This window comes from Aythya fuligula, chromosome 4 (genome assembly GCF_009819795.1).
Source record: "Aythya fuligula isolate bAytFul2 chromosome 4, bAytFul2.pri, whole genome shotgun sequence".
Taxonomy (NCBI): domain Eukaryota; kingdom Metazoa; phylum Chordata; class Aves; order Anseriformes; family Anatidae; genus Aythya; species Aythya fuligula.
The window spans coordinates 57,190,255-57,210,360 of record NC_045562.1 but is presented as its reverse complement, the minus strand read 5'-3'; the positions used below and the strand labels follow the sequence as shown (position 1 = coordinate 57,210,360).

The 20,106-nt window shown below is 35.4% G+C and overlaps 1 long non-coding RNA gene across 2 annotated transcripts in view; it reads left to right on the top strand.

The window, feature by feature from the left end:
* LOC116488483 overlaps nt 1–20,106 on the top strand; it is a 173,368-nt gene that overhangs the window by 108,151 nt on the left and 45,111 nt on the right. The window contains exon 6 of one of the 2 annotated variants that reach the window (XR_004253185.1): nt 13,957–14,064. The exons of the other annotated variant lie outside the window; for it this stretch is intronic. This is a non-coding gene — a long non-coding RNA (uncharacterized LOC116488483). Of the gene's footprint in view, nt 1–13,956; nt 14,065–20,106 lie in introns of those variants that run through there. 2 annotated transcript variants of the gene reach the window in all.

Here is a 20,106-nt window from a genome sequence, read left to right as displayed (position 1 = left end):
GAGAAGGAGAGTATTTCTCCAGCTGAACTGGAGATTTGCACCCTACCAGTAGACATGCAGAGACTGCTGAATTGTGCAGTACAAAATGAATACCATTTTTAGTAGATCATTTCCCTGAACAAGTGTAGGAGCAATTCCCATGCAAATTACTTATTAATTTCCCTCTTTGACTTTATGGGAAGCCTGGTCATGTACCAGTTTGATGTTCTGGTGCTAGATACCTGACCTCTAGGTGCAAATTACCTATTAATTTCCCTCTTTGACTTTCTGGGAAGCCTGGGCAGCCCAGTTTGATGTTCTGGTGCTAGATACCTGACCTCTAGGTGCTGTCATGACTAAATAAGATTTTTTAGTCTTGCTTTAGTTCATTTTAAGATACTTCTCATTTTAGGAGCTATCAAATTTTACTTCTCCCAAACGTAGATATGAGTATTGGATTAACCTCTTTTAACATGTTTCTATATCAATAAATCTAAATAAAAATGCACAGTCTGACACAGGGTTCCATTCTGCCATTTGTTTTTCATTTACATTATCAAACACTGATTGTAACCATCTTAGTTGAGGCATGCTTACATCTATTTAGCATCTATATAATGACAAATCAATATGTAGGCCATTGTAAACAGTTTCTTATTTCTCACTGAAATTTAGATTGCATAATGAACAAAACCTTGGAGTTTATATGTCACATTCGTTTGATCCACTTTTTTTTTTTTTTTTTTTTTTTTTTTTTTAAGGCCTGGTTCCAGGTTCAGAGTTCATAGTGTAAAAAGAAATTGCCCTGGAGAAAGTTGCTTCCAGTTTGTGGGATTATAGTTGTTCAGTAATTATTATAACTTGTTAACCTGTTTTGAAAACATTTGATCTCCTATTGTTCACTTGTTGTAAGTAGCTATACAGTCTTTTTCCAATAACAATATTTTGAGCTAATAATTTTCATGGATTCAGTAGAGGATCATGTCAAAGCTTTCATAACAATTAATATTACATCCCAAGCTTATGCGTATACATGTATTGGGATTTTGGCATTGCTAATGGCTGCATTTCTTTCATGACAGTTGTAATTAATGGGTACAAACTGAATTTGTGAGAGAATGGAAGTTGAAACTTCAGCTAAATGAGTTCTAATAGGCCTAAGCAGAACAACATGAAAATATTCTACAATGTAATTAAGAATTACAGTTGCTTGGCTGGTTCGAGGTGATTGTTTTTTCCCCAGGCAGAAGTATGCAAAGCTTTCTTATTTTCAAAGAAAATTATATTTGAGAACTCCTTTTCTCATTACTGTTTAACTTTTTGTTTCAAGATGTTGGCCTTTTCTTCTCAAATATCTACTACCTATAAGATTAACATTTTGTGAGGTTTCCTAGTGTTTTTTTTTTTTTTTTTTTTTTTTTTTTTTTTTTTTTTTTTCCCCAAAAAATGTTGCTGAATGGTTCTGAAATACTTTGTAAAAGATGAGAGGACATATAGTATTCATACTTGAAAACTTGAAATGCAGTAAGATTCCTAACAAGATTCAGTAAATGCTTTATTGGAGTTCCTTAAAAACAAAACATTTTATTTATTTATTTATTTATTTATTTATTTATTTATTTATTTATTTATTTTCTGGGTTGAAGAGCATATGAAATAGACTCTGTGGCACTTGTTCTATTTGTTCAAATAGATTTCTCTTTTATGATACAAGAAATGTTCTTTATCGTTGCTTGAGTAGAATGATTGTAGAATATAACATAAATGAGAAAATGTAATATGTAATATACATGTATATTCATCAGATGTGTTCAGAATGCGCATGACTGGGTTTGAGTCTTTCCAACTAATGAAACTTGATGTGCACTACAAGTACATTACTCTCTGAAGCTCTTTATTTCATTGTCTAAAAGTCAAAAGAGTTAATTCCAAATGCCCAGTGAATAAAAGTAAACAGAAGTTATCTGCTTAAATGGTCACTGAAGTTAATTCTTGTCATTACCGATTGGCCATGAACCCAGTAATGAAATTTCAGTCTTAATACCCAGTAGCATTGTCAGTGACCTGGAGCTTGTAAACTTATTTATGACCATGTTTACCAGTAATTATTTAGATCTACACTGCAAAATGTAAGTAACCATTTTGCAAAAATGTGGCAAAGACAGCTTCCACTGCAATTTTAGCATGTCCACAAGACTGAGTTTCATCTGGTTACATGGTACTTCTAATGGTCTATTTAATAACGGCTTTTAAAACCTTGAAAATTTTGGAACAGTAAAATAATATGAACCAGACATGTGTCAGTAGATCAGGCTTGCAGGAGGCATTCATACTGTGATTGCTTTTCTGGTGCAAAGCTTGTTGGGCCTGAAGGTTTCTGGGATTAATTTATAATTTTATCAGGATATTCTTTGAAGCTTTTCACCACCTTACACTACCTGTAGTTTGAAAAATGGACAATTAAAATAGAACCATTTAGTTGGAAGAGACCTTCAAAGATCATCTTCTCCAACTGCCTGACCACTTCAGGGCCAACCAAAAGTTAAAGCATATTAACAAGGGTGTTATCCAAATGCCTCTTGAATATTGACAGTCATGGGGCATCAACCACCTCTGTAGAAATCAGTGTTTACCTCTCTCACAGTAAATTTTTTTTTTCTAATATCTAGTCTGAAATTGCTCTGGCACAGCTTTTTGCCATTCTTGCGTCCTGTCATTGGTTACCAGGGAGAAGAGATTGGTATTTTCCTCTCCATTTCCCCTCCTCAGTAAGTTGTGAAGAGCAATGAGATCACCTCTCAGCTTTCTTTTTTCCAGACCAGACCAGACAACCCAAGTATCCTCAGCCTCTCCTCATTATACATGACATCATGACCTATTACCAGATTTGTTGCCTTCCTCTGGATGCTTTCAAGGACCTTAACATCCCTTCTGTGTTGTGAAGAGCGGGAATGCATGCAATATTCAAGGTGTAGCCACACCAAAGTTGAATATGGCAGGAGAATCACCTCTTTCACCTGCCTGGCTTTGCTGGTTTAATGCTTCTTAAAATAAAGATTGACCTCTTGGCTGCTGTACACTGCTTATTCATGTTGAGCCTGTTGTCAACCAGCACCCCCAGATCCCTTTCTGTTACTCTCTAGCTGATTGTCTGTACCTGTGTCCAGCATTATTCCATCCCAGGTACAGAACCTGGCATTTTTCTTTGTTGGACTTCATGCCACTGTTAAGTGCCCAGTGCTCAAATCTACCTAGAAACTTCTGCAAGCCCCTTGTCCATCTAGGGAGTCAACAGCACCTCCCAGTTTAGTATCATCAGCAAACTTTCTGAGGATGCCCTCTACTCCTGCATCCAGATCATTGGTGAAAATGTCAAGCAGGAGTGGACCTAGTGCTGAGGTCTGTGGAACACCACTAGTGACTGTCAGGCAAATCATGTCTGACCAATCTATTAGCCTTCTATGATAGAGTGACTACATCAGTTGTAAAGGGAAGAGCAACTGATGTCATCTACCTTGACTTCTGTAAGGCCTTTGACATAGTCCTACACAATGTTCTTGTCTCTACATTGGAGCGCAATGGATTTGATAGAAGGACTATTCAGTGGATAAAGAATTGTCTGGATGGCCTAATCCAGGGAGTTGTAGTCAATGGCACTATGTCTAGGTGGAGTTCGATGATGAGTGGTGTCCTTCAGGGGTATTGGGACCAGTACTGTTTTTAATATATAAATATATAATATTATATATATATGTATATGATATCTTTATTAATGACATAGATAGTGGGATTGAGGGTACTCTCAGCAAGTCTGTGGATGATACCAAGCTGAGTGGTGCATCTGATATCACAGAAGGAAGGGATGCTATCCAGAGGGACAGAGACCTGGACAGGCTTGAGAAGTGGGCCCATGCACACACAGAATCACACACAGAATTTCTAGGTTGGAAGAGACCTCAAGATCATCGAGTCCAACCTCTGACCTAACGCTAGCAGTCCCCACTAAACCATATCCCTAAGCTCTACATCTAAACCTCTTTTGAAGACTTCCAGGGATGGTGACTCCACCACTTCCCTGGGCAGCCTGTTCCAGTGCCTCACAACCCTTTCAGTGAAGAAGTTCTTCCTAACATCTAACCTAAAACTCCCCTGGCTCAACTTAAGCCCATTTCCCCTCGTCCTGTCACCAGGCACGTGGGAGAACAAACCAACTCCCACCTCGCTACAGCCTCCCTTGAGGTACCTATAGAGAGCGATAAGGTCACCCCTGAGCCTCCTCTTCTCCAGGCTGAACAAGCCCAGCTCCCTCAGCCGCTCCTCGTAGGACTTGTTCTCCAGGCCCCTCACCAAAACCTCATGAAGTTCAACAAAGCCAAATGCAAGGTGCTATATCTGGGTTGTGGCAATACCAAACACCAGTACACACTAGGGGATTGAGAGTGGTAATGTGGAGAAGGGCTTGCTGAATGAAAAAATTGGATATGAGCCAGCAGTGCACACTTGCATGCCAGAAAGCTAACTATATCCCAGGCTGAAACAAAAGAAGTGTAAACAGCAAGTTGAGGGAGGTGAAATATCTACCCTTTTGAGACTCTACCTTGTGTACTGCTCATGTGTTCCTGCCCATGGTGGGGGGTTTGAACAAAATTGTCTGTAAGGTCCCTTCCGACACAAACTAATATATGACTCTGTGAATGACTGGATGGTATCATATTCCTTCCTACTCTATAATGTAGTCATATATGTGCTTTGTACTGTACAAATAGCAGAGACCACTTCCATTACACAGTTTAAAGATTAACTTGTTCATCATGTTCTCTACAAATATTCAGATTCCTTTGAAAGTTGACAATGAGGATTTTTTTATTTATTTTATTTTTATTTTTAAATTTAAGGATATTTGACCCCAAACTGTCCATTGCTAAGATGCACCTTTCTGAAATACCTTTTTATTTTTTCATACATAGACAGTTACACAACTGTGTGGAGTTGAAATCATAAATCCTATTTTGTTCCATATATTTCAGGTGATCAACATTTTTCCCTCAGGGGTAAGGCACTTACCAGTATTCTGGGGGACAATGGTGTTTGTGTAAGGGATTCTTGTAGTTGAGCCTTAACTGGTAAACAATTTAGATTAACCTGCATGGGCAAGTTAGTTTTCTCCTGTATCAAACTGAGAAGACAGCTCAAGGAGACAAGTATTAGCTAATGACCATGACCTATCTTTAGCCAATGGCACATTAAATCCTGCTCTTGGAAGAAGATGAGAAAAAGCAGAGAAAATACATCTCCCATGAATATATATATATATTTTATATATATATATTATATATATTATTTAACTTCTTTACTGAAAGGGTTGTTAGGCATTGGAACAGGCTGCCCAGGGAAGTGGTGGAGTCACCATCCCTGGAAGTCTTCAAAAGAGGTTTAGATGTAGAGCTTAGGGATATGGTTTAGTGGGGACTGCTAGCGTTAGGTCAGAGGTTGGACTCGATGATCTTGAGGTCTCTTCCAACCTAGAAATTCTGTGATTCTGTGATTCTGTGATTATATATATACGTGTATACACGAATATATATATATTTTTATATAAATATATATTATATATATATTTATATATATTATATATATATTTATTTATAAATATATATGTTAAGTTTGGAAAGATATAATTTGAATACAGCATGAAATGTTTAAACTGCTTTCAGAATGAATATGAAAATAACCATGCTTGCAGGAAAAAAAAAAGAAAAAGAGCATTTGTGAGAACAATGTAGGAACAGGTATTTACAACTATGATTAGAAAATTTTGTGGTTTTTAACAATTATGGAAAGAAGGGAAAGGGTATGAAAGGGGAAGGAATTAAGTTCTGAGGAGAGACTATAAGACTTGTAATGAAAGGGGGTAGGATCCAGAATTATTCACGTATATTTCTGTCCCCTGTGTTATTCTGCATCGAGTTCTACAATTGCCTGTGTTTTATTGTCTCTCTCTAATTTTTTGTACTTTCTGTGTTGAGATACTGTAGTGTGTTCTTGTGTGATCCCCACTCTTTGGGAATCACATTCATCTCTGCCCCTGCATTCTCCCCTAGAGGTTCTGCTGCCTCAGCATAGCTGGGTCTTGGAAGAATTTTTCATTATGATGAAATAAAAGTGATTTCCTTTTTTTTTTTTTTTTTTTTTTAAGTGAATTTGTTGCATTATTGTCTTTCTATATGTATATGGCTCAGCCTTTCTATTGCAATTCCACTGCTGCTTAAACCATCTAGTGCTGTCATGGTACCATCCTCCTTCTGTCTCCCTGCCATTTATTCTTACCTTTTGTATTCGAGAGCTCATAAGCTAGGACTGATTAATGAGCTTGTTCAGTGAGTAACCTGCCTAAATATAAATGCCACAGAAATCTGATTAGTACCTGGCAAGCTCCATGCAATGTTTTTACATGATTACTTGGCCACCACTAGTTAGGTCATTGGTTTAAGTTTGAGTCAACATGTCATTTAGTTTGTTGTAAAAGGTGTTGGTAGCTTTGCTTAACATAGGCTTCTGATACAAGAATGGTTTATTTTTGCCAATATAAATCTAGACATCAGAAAAGAGCTTCAGATGATAAGGAAAAACCTGATGTGCCAGTAGTCCCAGAATATTGATGAATTGATGGAGAAAAGGAGATGAATTCAGGATAGCTGGGGTGTGTTTCATGTTGTGAAGCATGCCTGGCAGGAGTAAAAAGGAAGAAGAAAAGGAGAGCAAAGGCATGCCTTTGCTTTACTTTATGGACATCTATACAAATTCATGGCCCCAAAAGCATTCCAGCACAGTGATTCTGTGAAAAGCAAGGCATATTTTATTAGCATTAACTTTATATAATTACAGGAACATCTCAACAGTAGAGTTTTGTGTTGTTATTCATTGTTTTTGTGAGGACATACCCTACAAGAAGCCATTATCTTTCCTTAAACAATCAACTTAAACAAACAAACAAACAAACAAGAACAGTGATCTGAATATCAGTCCGCAGCTAGGCCTCATGTCAAAACATGAAGTTCACAGAAATTCGGACTTATGAAAATCAGTAAATGATGTACTGAGAGGATTCATGTCAGTGATCAATTAATAAAAAGATGCCATTTTAATTAATACTAAATAACTACATATAGATCTAACATATAGAAAATATTACAAGATAGGTAGTGATTTGTATAGATTCAGACTGGGGTAAAAGGGATTGTATTTGGCTCGGACTAGTGCATGTCAGTCATTTCTGTCTGCGGAGAAAGCTTAGATGAACTTGGCTGGACTTAAAGTTTCTACTGACAGGTGATAAAAGCTCATGATAAAAAGAGGCAAAAAAAAGACAGGAAATAAAGGACACAGAGTCTGGAAATTATCTCGGGAATTTATCACACCCAAGATTAATGCAAGACCTTGCTTATCACAGTTAGTTTGGTAATAAGCTTCCAAATTTTCAGCGCAATTTAAAGAGTCTCATTGACAGGTTTCTTTAAGTGTTATCCTTTCTTCGAGAGCATTTGTAAAAGGATGCTTAGAAGAGTGTACCTTCATCCTATTTGTCCAGTTTCCAGTTTCCAGTTTTCAACACAGGGGACCTTGAGATTTTTTTTATTTCTCAGTGATTTTTTCCCATGAATTTTCCTGCAGACTTCATTCAGACATCCAGCACACATAACGTTTGGCAACAAGTCTCCCAGTCTTCCTCTCTTTACTTTGTTCCATGAATTACTAATTATTATTAATATTTTTATTCTTATTTTTATTTGTATCTGATTCCTTCATTCTATTCTTCAAAGTTTTGGCATTGTAAAAAGCACATTTGTAAACACATTGTAAAGCACAGAGAAAAATTAATACCTACTCAGTCAGTACATGGAGCTCAGATACTCTACTCTGTACTCTATTCATTCTATACAATAATTAATCTCTTTTCCAAACTGAAAAGTTCCAGTCCACTTAGTTATTTGTTATAAAGAAGCTGAACTACATCATTGAGCTTTCTTATCTGAACTTTTTACATATCTGCTGTCACACAGAATGTCTTTGTCAGTCATGTCAGAGGTATTTTAATCCATGCACTAATTCTGACAAACTTTTAATGAAAGCCACATTTTTTTTTTTGCTCAAGCTGTGATGACCTACTGATGTTCTGAAATACTGAAGAAACCACAAAGCATCATTTGGGGAAGTTAAAGTTCTTCTCTAAATTAATCAGAGACTCTACCTGAATTAATATAATCATATACCAAATTTATTAATATTTAAAAGGAAAATGTTTTCTTCAGCTCCAGATTTTTCCAACCACCATTTGTAGTCCTGATTAAAACATTATCCGACAGTGATTTAAATTAGGTGCACCCCATTGTCTTCAATGTATTGTAGTAGGCCCACCGATTTTAAATTATACAAAGATATGGATTTTTATTCAAAATACATGCTACAAATCTGATATTTTAAAAGACACAATACTTAAAATACACAACAGGAACTAGTGTTGTTATGTTTAGTTAAATATGTTTATGTTTAGTGTTTCAAATGTGTAAATCAACCAATGCTTGAGTAAGTGTTGCAACACTTCATTATGAGGTTCTTTTTTTCCCTTTATTTTTCCTTATGAATTAATTAATCAATTAACATTTTATTTATCTATTTATTTATTTATTTATTTATTTATTTATTTTATTTATTTATTTATTGTGGGCATGTTTGTTCTGACGATATGGCCTGTTCATGGAAACTTCTGGTTTGTAATGGTAATTTCATGTATGTGTTATACTAAAAATATCCAATGCAGATGAATTAACGGATATTAACAATGTAACCAATTTTTAAAAGAGAAAATGTTATCTTTTATAAAGAATAATTTTTAACACAGTAAAATACAAAGTGTGGAAAGGATAACTTAACACTGGAGGATAGGAAAAAGTTTTATTAAAGTCATTAAATTCCATCTCCTCTTACTGCAGTAGAAAGAATCAAAACCACAACCTCCTTTTGTCTAGGAAAAAAAAAAAGTGAAGACTGAAAACCATGCTTGGATCTATGGAATAGAGGGTTGATGGACAGGTAAAAGAGGAGCTGGAAAGCTAAAAGAAAAGAATATATTAAGTACTGAGAGACTTCAGGGGAGAGTGTGAAGGACATACTGAGAAGGAAATGTTCCTGTGCCAATACTTTGTGACTGTAACAAAAATAAATATCTGACTTTTAATAAAGAAAAACTCAACAAAATTAGTTTGTTTGAAAGATGCAATTATATATTTCTATTTCCTGAATTTTTGTAGATTTGCCTGCCTGCCTGCGAAGGAAGTAACCATTGTATAAGCCAGAATGGCACATAATGAGTAATATAACATTAGAAATATGTAATCTTCAAACCCCTAAAAGAAATTATGGAAAATGCCTGAGATTTCCAAGAGAAGGAAGAAACATGCTCAATTTACAATCGTGGATTTTTTTTTCACCTTGATCTCTCTGGAAGGTTGCTTTTCCGTAGTATCCTGCATGCTGAACAGCTCATATATTTTCACTAATTAGCAATTTTTTTTTTTTTAAACCTATGACTTACATAACACATTTTCTTACAAGCAAAACTGTTTTAAATGATTTAACATCTACAAAATAAAAGAGCACTTGTATGTACATTTTGTGAGCAGCACAGACAAGCTGACTGTTTGACAGGCTCATCTGACGTACCACTGTAACCTGTGCTAGGGTACTCATTCTGGAATAAAGTGAACTAAAGTGGAAATGTCAAGATAGGTTTATATGAGTAAAAAGGAGATCACTTCTTCATAACATATTTTTCTTTAATTTCATCACAATAATTATTTTCGTTAGTGTGAGTTCACTTTGCACTATATAATAGAGTATGTGACAGGTTCTATTCAAACACATCTGGAAGCTTATTTATTTATTTATTTATTTATTTTTGCCCAAGCTTGATTCTGGATTCAGAATAGTCACTACAGCCACTGGTATCATGCGAGAATAAATGTGAAGAAATTGGAGTGATATTTAGTTCGTGATTTTGTAAGGGAGTGAATCCAGTACTCTCAGAGAGTACCCACAATTTACGTTTGAAAGGAGGGAAGAAAGGAAGGAGATGAAGTAGGAAGTTATACAGCTAACATTGGCTAATGATAGCGGATAGCAAATCTCCAGCCTTTATCAAATTAAACCTCTTTCCTAATGGTATTTAGGGCTTTAAAGTGACCCCTCTGTCTTACGAGCAAAATTTTGAATGCACTGAGTGGGAGGACTGTGTTTAAAGTCAAGGAGCTAGTTGGCAACCCGATGAGATTCTGCCAAGTCTTTATTATTGAGTCCTGACCATAGATGAAAGAGAAGTATTGTTTCCTTTTCAGGAATGGATTTGGAGGATTTAGTTTATTCTGCATTAAAAAACATTTTTAACCCCTGTTCTTTCCCTTCTGCCTCTCCACCCTGACACGTAAAAGCAAGAAAAATCAAAGATATATTTTCACCTTAAGCATTTTCAAAGCTTCTATAATTACAGAGTTCAACCAATTGAACTCCAGTGGTTGATTTCTTTTGAAAAAGAAGTCACAATTCCAGAAGCTTTTTCAAAAATGACAAACTAAGCTTATTATTATTATTATTATTGTAGGTCATACTGGAACAATAAGTGAAATAAAAAAGAAAATCCCAAGAATGCCAGATGTAAGGGATAAACAAAATGTGGAAACATATTTATAGTGGTAAAGACTGTTGTTATGTCAGTTTGCAGTAGATGGTGCTGATGCGCTGGAAGGCATAAATTAATGGTTTAGGGCCATATTCTAATGAGGCTGCTTTATGGAAGTGTATATATAAATAAGGCTTTATTTGGTGCAAATATCAATATATTCCATTTACTGTTCACACATTATCATTAATATATTTGGTATTTGGATTTTAGCTAGTTCAGCTGGTATTAAAGCGGATGTCATACTACTCGTTCTATCCTGAAAGATAGGGGAAGAACGTAGGGGAAGATATCAGTGGGAAAATTATTAATATTATGTACAATAACAAATAGAAACGGGAAAAGAGTCTTTTATACATGGAAGAAGCATGCTGTAGATTTGATGAGAAAACTGAAAAGCATGTTGACAGTAGCATTAGATGTGTTGGTGCTGTGTGTATACTTATTGCTGTTCTTTGGAGCATGCAGTTGATTTGGTCTGATAGAAAAAGATCTCTTCCATGTTTGCTATGCCATAAAAAGGATGAAAAAAATACTGCTGAGGTAGCTAGTTAGCAATAGCATTAGTGGGTATCTGCTACAGTACTATCAGATTAATTACATCTTCTTTCCTCAGAAGATAAGAGGGAAAAAAATATTTTCAAAATCTAGATCATTTGGCTGGAGCCGTATATTTACAGCTCAGTGAAACTACATCCAATCTAAAAGCGGAAATAGCTTCCTGAAACATGAAAAAAAAAAAAAAAGAAAACTATTAGTAAAATGAGCCTTAGCAACTATGAATACATATATAGTATTTGTTCTGGTAGATAATTAATATATGTTGCTGCATAAGTAAGAAAATTACAACATCAGGTTTCAAACATTAATCTTTCAAACACATTTTAATCTTAATATTCTAGGATGGGGCTTTCATCTGTGCCACTTTTCGCACTTTAGGTAACGTATTTATTCTACTACTTTGCATGAACTTTGGCAAGCAATCTCCTAGGCTTCACTTAGATGGGAACTGAAATATACTAATAATTACTTTTTCCCACTGCTCATTGGTCAGATTTTGACCAAAATGTGAATAAGGTTTTATTTCAAGTGACTTAGTGTGTTACTTCAGACTTTGTTTTGTTTTGTTTTGTTTTGTTTTCCTTGAAGGAAGCAATGTCCAAATATGCAGATTGTACCAGGGCTCTGGAGATCTGCCCCTCACCTGCTAGGACATTTCTCTAAATCCCCAATCTCTCTGCTCTTTACCTTTGCTAACTGTTCTAGTGTTGATGACAGCCATTCTGTTGTTTTGTAAGGAGTTTCAAATCTATGCATGAAAAGCACTAAATACATCTGTGATAACAGTAAAGATCCATTGTTAAATTCACTTACTGCCTTACTAAGATACCCATATGCCATATGTGCATATGTATGTACATATTTGCCAAACAGTACCTTAACTATTAAGGACTATAAAGCTGAATGTCTCCTGTACATTATATGAAGTAATACTTCATCAACACTTTCCTTCAGAGAGTAATAACAGCTATTAACTTTGTGTGTGAATGTCATTTAAATTTTGCATTCCTTTCTCTCCTCCCAGTGATCAGCAGTAAATTAAAGTACTTCTCAGCTTGTTTTTACAGATGAAGAGAGAATTAAAAATGGTTCATGAGGGAGCTTTTATTCCTTAAGACAATTTAGGTGGAATGAACTTTCTAAAAGAAAAGTAACAGAACATTTAAAATTTATTTCTTCACAACTCTCTTATAGTTTTTTAAGCTGTTTTTAGAAGGATGTTATTACTTTTGTACACTTATGAGAATAATTGGTTCAAAAGTACTTAGATTTTGCTTTTTCCTCTACTCAGTTAGCTGTATTATATTTTAATTAATTAAATGCAGTGGCAGTCACTGAGCCTGTGTGTGATACTGAGTCTTTGTCAGCAGTTTACTTATGGCTTTCCTGTTTAATTAAGTGGGAAGCAATGAGTGGCTGATGCACTGTTATGTATGGTATGTAGGACAAACTACACCTGCCACTCTGAATAAAATCTTCTTAAAGCTCATGATGAAAGTGCACATGCATAAAGCATATGTGTATATGCATAGATATTGTGAAGAGTTAATTCCTTGCCAAGGTATTTGTAGCTCTTCTTACTTTTTGAACACTCTAACTCCTTATCTTGCATTTTCTTCAGTTTATTTACAGAATTTTTAGTCTGCTTGCTCTAGTTTAAGAATCTCCTGAGCAAGCAAACTGAAAATTCAGTAAACAAGCTGAAGAAAACTTGAGATAAGGAGCTGAAATATCCAGGAGAAACAAGAGCCTTAGAGCTCAGAAGGCAGAACTAAACTTTCAACATCATGGATTTTACGCAGTGTGCAAAACATTTCTCCTTATACTGTAAACAAGTTATACCACTCAGCTGTCATTTTCTTAACCTGCATATTAACAAAATAACAATACTAAAATGTTGGTATCCACAAAGAGTTGACCTCCTCACTGACAACACTCATTGTCTGATGTGTATACATTTTCACTTTACATATCATATTTTCTGCCATTAAGTTTACCATTGTAAGCTACAGCATTTTGCTATTTCTATTGCATCTCAGGGCCCACAGCTCACTTTACTTTTGTCCAAATAAAAGTGATAGCATAATGCATTAATATTTTGTGGTTCAGTGTCCAGTTTCAGATTTCTATTATCTTCTCTTCCTAAAGAGAAGCAAAAGTGTTTTTTCTCCTTGTTCTCCCAACATGCCCCCCCCCAAAAAAAAAAAAAAAATAAAAAATAAAAAGGCTGAAGCTCTTCTGTAAAAGTAAGCAACTAACAACAAAATGGTTGTCCAGCATTGGCCAAGGCCTGAAATGGCTTCTGAATAATGCATTTATCTCTCAGGGAACACCATTTTACTTTTAGATCAGAAGAAGCAATGTGAACTTACCACACTGCTCCTTCTTTCACATTCGTTTTGCTGCTTGACATGTCCCCAGGCACATTGTGTGAGACAGACCTTTCCTCTGTAAGATCCTGCCATTTTCGGCAGCCTTCTGACATACTGTCTCTTCATTGCCTGAACTTAATGCTGGATCTCAGCTGAACCCTGAATTTTGTTATTACCTTCCTCATCCTGTTCTCACCCAGTTCTGTAATGTTACCTTGTGTAATAAAATATTCTTAGTTGTGAAAAAGGATGGTGTGTAAGGGAGTAGAAATAGATTTTCCTTTAAATCTTTTCATAACTCACTTGCATAAGAGCTTGGTGGAAGGAAGAGGTGCAAACACGTGCCCTGTGGGCGATATTCAAGCCTCCAGGCTGGTGTAATGACATGGACATTTAGACAGCCTGCTTGACAGACTGGTTCAACAAGTCTGCTTGAAGGTGAGTAAAGCTTTTGAATCAACCTACATTTTTTTTTTTCCTCATTGCCCTCAGTATTTAAATATTTAATGTAACCACTCTGTCCTATATTCTTTCCCCAGGTTTTGTCTGAGCACTCTGTCCTTGTGTCCTTCGGCACTGAAAATGAATGTGTTCAGAAGGCTTTGCCTTGAACTTCTTGATAATTCTTACACTTCTAAACAAACAAACAATAAAACAAAACCCAGCTTCGTATTTAACATATTATACACATTTCTGCAAAACTTTTAACCCTAATGATAAATGGCAGGAGGGTTGAAACAGGCTGTTCATAGGTGCAGACATATATTTGGGGCTATAAAGACCACATAAATGGATACACTGTGCATATAAAAATAGACTTGTTTTCCCATTACTCATTATAAACCAGTGCTGTCTAATGGGAATAAACCAGGTTAGCAAACTGCTTTTTCAGCATTTACCTTCACAGCTGAATCCAGCTGTAACAATAAGATAAATCATACACAAACATGTTCAGATAGCAAAATTACAGGCAAATTAGTTTTTTTTTTTTTTTTTTTTTTTTTCCTCATTTAAAATTGTATATCACATTTGTAAAACCTTTCATCTACTTCGTAATGTTCTGTTGTGACTCCTTTTGTTATAAATTACTGCTACCTAAGTGGCTTGCTAGCAAAAATTACACATAGAGAACATTTCTCCTCTGGAAAGCGAATTAGCAATTGGACCTTGTTTTATTTGTCTCTTTTTTATAACAAGTTTTCAGTATGGTCACCTAACTAAACCTACATGATTACTTGTATTTTCAAAACAGTAGCAGAAAAATTCAAACTCCATTTATTATTTGTATAATGCCTATAAAAATGGAGTTTTAAAATGTGCTTACAAGGATAACAGAAAAAAAAATCTTAAAATATTTTGAAAATGAGGTAATGGTTCATGAAAACTTTCTATTTATGAAAAGTATACTACAGTGTATAAAAGTCATGCAATTCTTACCGAAGACCTTTGATTAATTTTAATTAATTATTGAGTATATACATTTGAGATAAATCCCTAAGGTATTTTTGAGACACAGATGCTTATATACCTGAAGAATAATTTATGGGTAAATTAGAAGACTAGAGGCATCACCACTATTTCCACTACCTTGGTTATCCACTTAGACATGGAAAGCCATGAAACAGATACCTTACTCTTCAACAGATTCTCTACCCTTAAAATTCATGTGGCTTGTGTTACAATTATTGCAGTAAATGTCCCACTTGTTCTCTAAATAGGGTCACCATCATAATGGGAAAAATCTTCCTGTGGTAGGAGCAGTCTGTACTATTCCCTGAACCACACTTTGAATTTATTTATTTATTTATTTATTTATTTATTTATTTATTTATTTATTTATTTAAGATTGCCATTTTTGTCCATATGAGCAGCAGGAACAGCCTGTCCTATGGCTTGTGTCTGACACCCAATCAATTTTTTAATGGAGCAGCAGTCTAAAAAAACACCCTAGCTCTTTGGCCAGAAAATATAGTTGTGAAATTAGAAACCTTCTACTCTGAGTGTTTGGCATTCCTGGAAAACAAAGACTCTAGGATGACTTGTGCATTTTGTCTACTGATTCTTAATGCAAAGGATAAATAAATAAGCTGTCCCCAAAGTGCAAAAAAACCTTCCCTCTTGCTGTCTGAGAATAACTTAAAGCCTGGCAACATCCAATTTTCTATTGTACACTCATCGACTGCTTAGACTGTAATTTATGCATTCTTTTTAAATGCTGACCCAGTCTCAGATGTACAGACTGAGAAAGATCCTTTCCCCTCTGCCACATGAATTACCTGATACTCAACAAAGACCATAATCTTGCAGGACAGGATGACTTTCTTGACCAGATATTTTGAAACTGAAAAGGCCCAGAATACATGTTATTTGCACCATGAGGAGCATCTAAAAGTAAAAGAAATTAATTGCACAATATATGTTCTGGCCACTACCAGGGTGGGCTTCTAAATAATGACAATAATTCTGGACTGTGAACTTAACTAAGTCCAGACAGTGTCAGGATATCAGTCATCCCTTTTCTTTCTGTATATACTGAGAGAGTTTAGGTGTCCTCCCAGACACTGAACCAACTTTTAGATGTTGTATTTAAGCACGGACAATTCTTCCTTCCCATTCAAGTGATTTAGGGATTTAGATGGTCATTTAGATCACCAAAACCTTTATTCCTGAAAGCTGCTGCATAGCATTATCCATGGGAACATTTAGACCTTCTGCTAAATATTAAAGATTTACTCATATTTCAATATTTCAAATATTTTTAAGATGGTTCACAATACTAAAATCTAGTCTTCTACTTAATTATCTCAGTCCTGAGTCATTCTTATATACAGAGCTACTGCACACTGGAAAGAGACACTGTCAGCAAAAACAATATATCTGAAATTTTACAAAGCTTCACAAGTCTTAACAGCTTAACAGACTACTACAGAACAGAGGTTTGAAGTTTACTGAAGTTCAATTGATTAGAGTCACATGCCAATCTTAGCTGAAAAGCAAAGGAAAGGGACATTTATAAATGTTTGGAAAAGTCTTTCAAGCAGAGTTGGTGAGCACAGCTCCCTTGAAGATATCCCTGTCTTTGTCATATTGGGACACATCTGTAAGTAATTTAATATAGCACAGATCCATCTTTTTCAAAAGTACATCTGAGCTTGCAGAAGCTAAGACTCTCACTCTGTAAATTTCAGAGCACAGCAGGGGCTCATTTCGTATCTATAAAATACTGTGCAGTTAAAGTTATTGCTTAACAATCATACTTTTTTTTTTTTTTTTTTTTTTTTTTTTTGACTAGAGTGGTATGAATCTTTTGGCTTGAAGTAGCAAATTTGTCTGGAATATATTTAACAAAACCTCAGGGAAAACTGACCAGTTGGGAAAGATATCTTGATTTAAGTAGAGCAATAGACCTTTCTGAAGCTATGAAATATTACAAGTCCAGATAAAATTCATAGCAGCCAGGGACAAGTGTACAGGATAGAGGCATTTCTCAAAACTTCCAAGTAAGTAGGAAAGTTCTCTGGGTAAAATGCAAGAATTTTGCTACTTCCAACCACTATTAAATCACAAGTTGTATTTACAAATTTACACAAAACAGCTGGCTCAAGTATTCTTTCCTTTGTGGATGGAGAGGTGCAAACCAACAGAGGAAAAACTTTCATAATGACATGCTGGTTTTTATCCAGCTCAGGATATCTAGCTGACTGTGAGGGCTGCAGCAGGAGAAAAAAGAGCAAATGAGGCTTTGCTTTAAAATTATTAAAAAATATTACTTAACTACTGGGAGATTTTAGATATGGGAATATAGGTCATGGAAAGCCTAACAGGTATTTTATAGCAATTTACAATACTGCCACTGACCAATAAACTGCAAATGTAAGGGAAAAGCTTGTTCCCTCTGAACTTTATAAATTTTTCCCTGTAATAGACAGATTCCTTGGAAACTTGTAAAGAATTTGCCTGAGGAAGGCCCCAGATGATTTTTATTTTTATTTTTTAACCTATTGTGTAACCAGTTTTTAAAAGATTTCAAAATATTACCCTTACAAGACTGGATATTTAAATAATGAATGAACATAACATTGAATCATAGAATGTTTTAGATTGGAAGGGAACTTAAACATCATCTAGTTCCAAACCACCGCTGTGTGCAGGGATACCTTCCACCAGGTCAGGTTTCTCAAAGCCCCATCCAATCGAGCCTTAAACTTCTCCAGGGATGGGACATTCACAGATTCTCTGGTCAACCAGCTCCAGTGCCGCACCACCTTCGTGGTGAAGAATTTCTTCCTTGTATAGATATAATCTAAATTTATGCTTTTTTAGTTTAGAGACATTACTCCTTGTCCTATCACTACACTCCTTGACAAAAGGGAGGAACAAAGAGTCCCTCTCCTGCTTTCTTGTAGGCCCTCTTTAGGTACTGGAAGGCTGCAAGGAAGTCTTCCCAGAGCCTTCTCTTCTCCAGACTGAACAATCCCAACTCCCTCAGATTGTCTTCATAGGGGAGTTGCTCCAGCCCTTTGATAACCTTTGCACAAGTTCATGTAGATATCAGTTGCCCTTCCCTTATCTACCACTGCTGTAACCCTGTTGTAGAAGGCCTTGGGTAGAATTTAAAGATTGTGAAATGAAAGTATAAAACTGTGACTACATGATTTCGTTTGTTACACTGGGCATCCTTTATGGAGGTTGAAATAGGAATCAGAACTTTGTTAGTGACTGCTTAGGTCTTGCACAAAAAGAATGTGTTGGCTGCTCAGAACTTGAGGGCTTTAAGAGACTACCTCAGAGGATTCTGCTGCAAATGGCAGCTAGTGCAAACACTATTCAACTGTTTTTATTTTCTTTCCAAGAGTTCCTGTTTTTCTGTATCTTTTGAAGGATTTAAAAGGTGTTGTAAATACTATTGCTTAGTGTTAGATTAACCTGTGATTAATACTGTTCATGCTAGGAAAATGTATTTTTTTTTTCCTGAGGGTGCATCTTTAAACACTTGTGTTATTGTATGCAGTTCAAACTGACAAAAATAGTGCGAGTCATAGGGAAGAAAAAACAAAACACACATAAAACAACAAAACAAAAACTTGAGTTTATTCTGTAAAGTGTTTTATCCTCCTCTTCTTTAATAATGTTGAAAACATAAATGTATATTTTTTAATTTTGCTTTTAAAAATATAGTTGGGGAGAGAACTGAACTAATTTTGGAAATAGAATAAATGAGAAAATTGAGATGGTCAGGTGATGGAATTGTGCAGTGTGTCCCTCTGTTGGAAGATAAATACATTCAAATAATCCAGATTTAGTGAATAGAGACAAGTGTTATACAGACTTCAGCTGAGGTTGCAAAGGGAATTTGCTGCATTAAGCTACAACTATAAAACTAGCCATCAACCGTCCTGTCAAAATTTAATGAAAGTGTCTTAAATTCTTGAATATGGAGTCAAAAACTCTTACATATTTGTTTTAGTACTGTGTCTAGTATTCTTGTCTATACATTATTTTCCCGTTTTCCTGACTATACAATAATACTTTTTTTAAGGCAGCAACTGGAATTAGGAGCAATAGCTAGTTCCCTCAGGCAGAAATATTATATCTTCCAGTTCCTGGCAGCCTGAACTTACTATCAAAGGATAATCGCCTTGCTATCCTTCCATCAATGTGCTTTTTAAAAATAAAAGTTATGACTAGTGAGCTTTGCATTGAATAGCATCCCATCACTAAGAAAGAGGTAAGGGTATTTTGTACGATGCTGGTCACCCCAGATAATGATTCAGAATCAAGGGATATCCCTTTGGTGATTTTGGTCATCGGCTAAAGCATATCATGGGAACTCACAAGCTCAACAAGGCAACACCTGGTAAGGCTTTGGTGTCTCTGTTCAAACAATGTTGCAGAGAAGGCTTTCTGGGTCATTTTCTTGTATATCTGCAATCTGTCAGATTCCCACAGAGAGAGAATGGGGATGGTCTGGATCCTGCCATAGTATTGTTAGCAAACAAATGATTCTGAAAGAATGAGATACATGGAGTGAGAGCTACCTTGTTTGTCTAAAATTTAAAAATCTATGATTTGAACAAATTGTCATTTTATCTTCCAACGAACACATTACCTCTGCTGTGTGAAATACCCATATGATCTGCACTGTCAGATTTTATTATTATTGTGACAGATATAGTAGCATATAAATTTTAAACTAATGAAAAAAATGTCATCTATCTTTTAGAGCTAAGTGTTCAAAGTGCATCAGCTATTCAATTTGATAGATCATTCTTCAGAGAGTTTGAGAAGAATTGCATATTAAAAATACAGTGAATGAATGCCTCGCTTTTATCTCACTCCACATTTTATAAACTGATTCCAAAGAACTCATGAGAGATCTACTTCCAAAAATATTTCCTTATGGAAAGTAGCTGGAAAAAAAAATAAATAAAATATTTCTCTATTAAGATAAATTTGATTGAA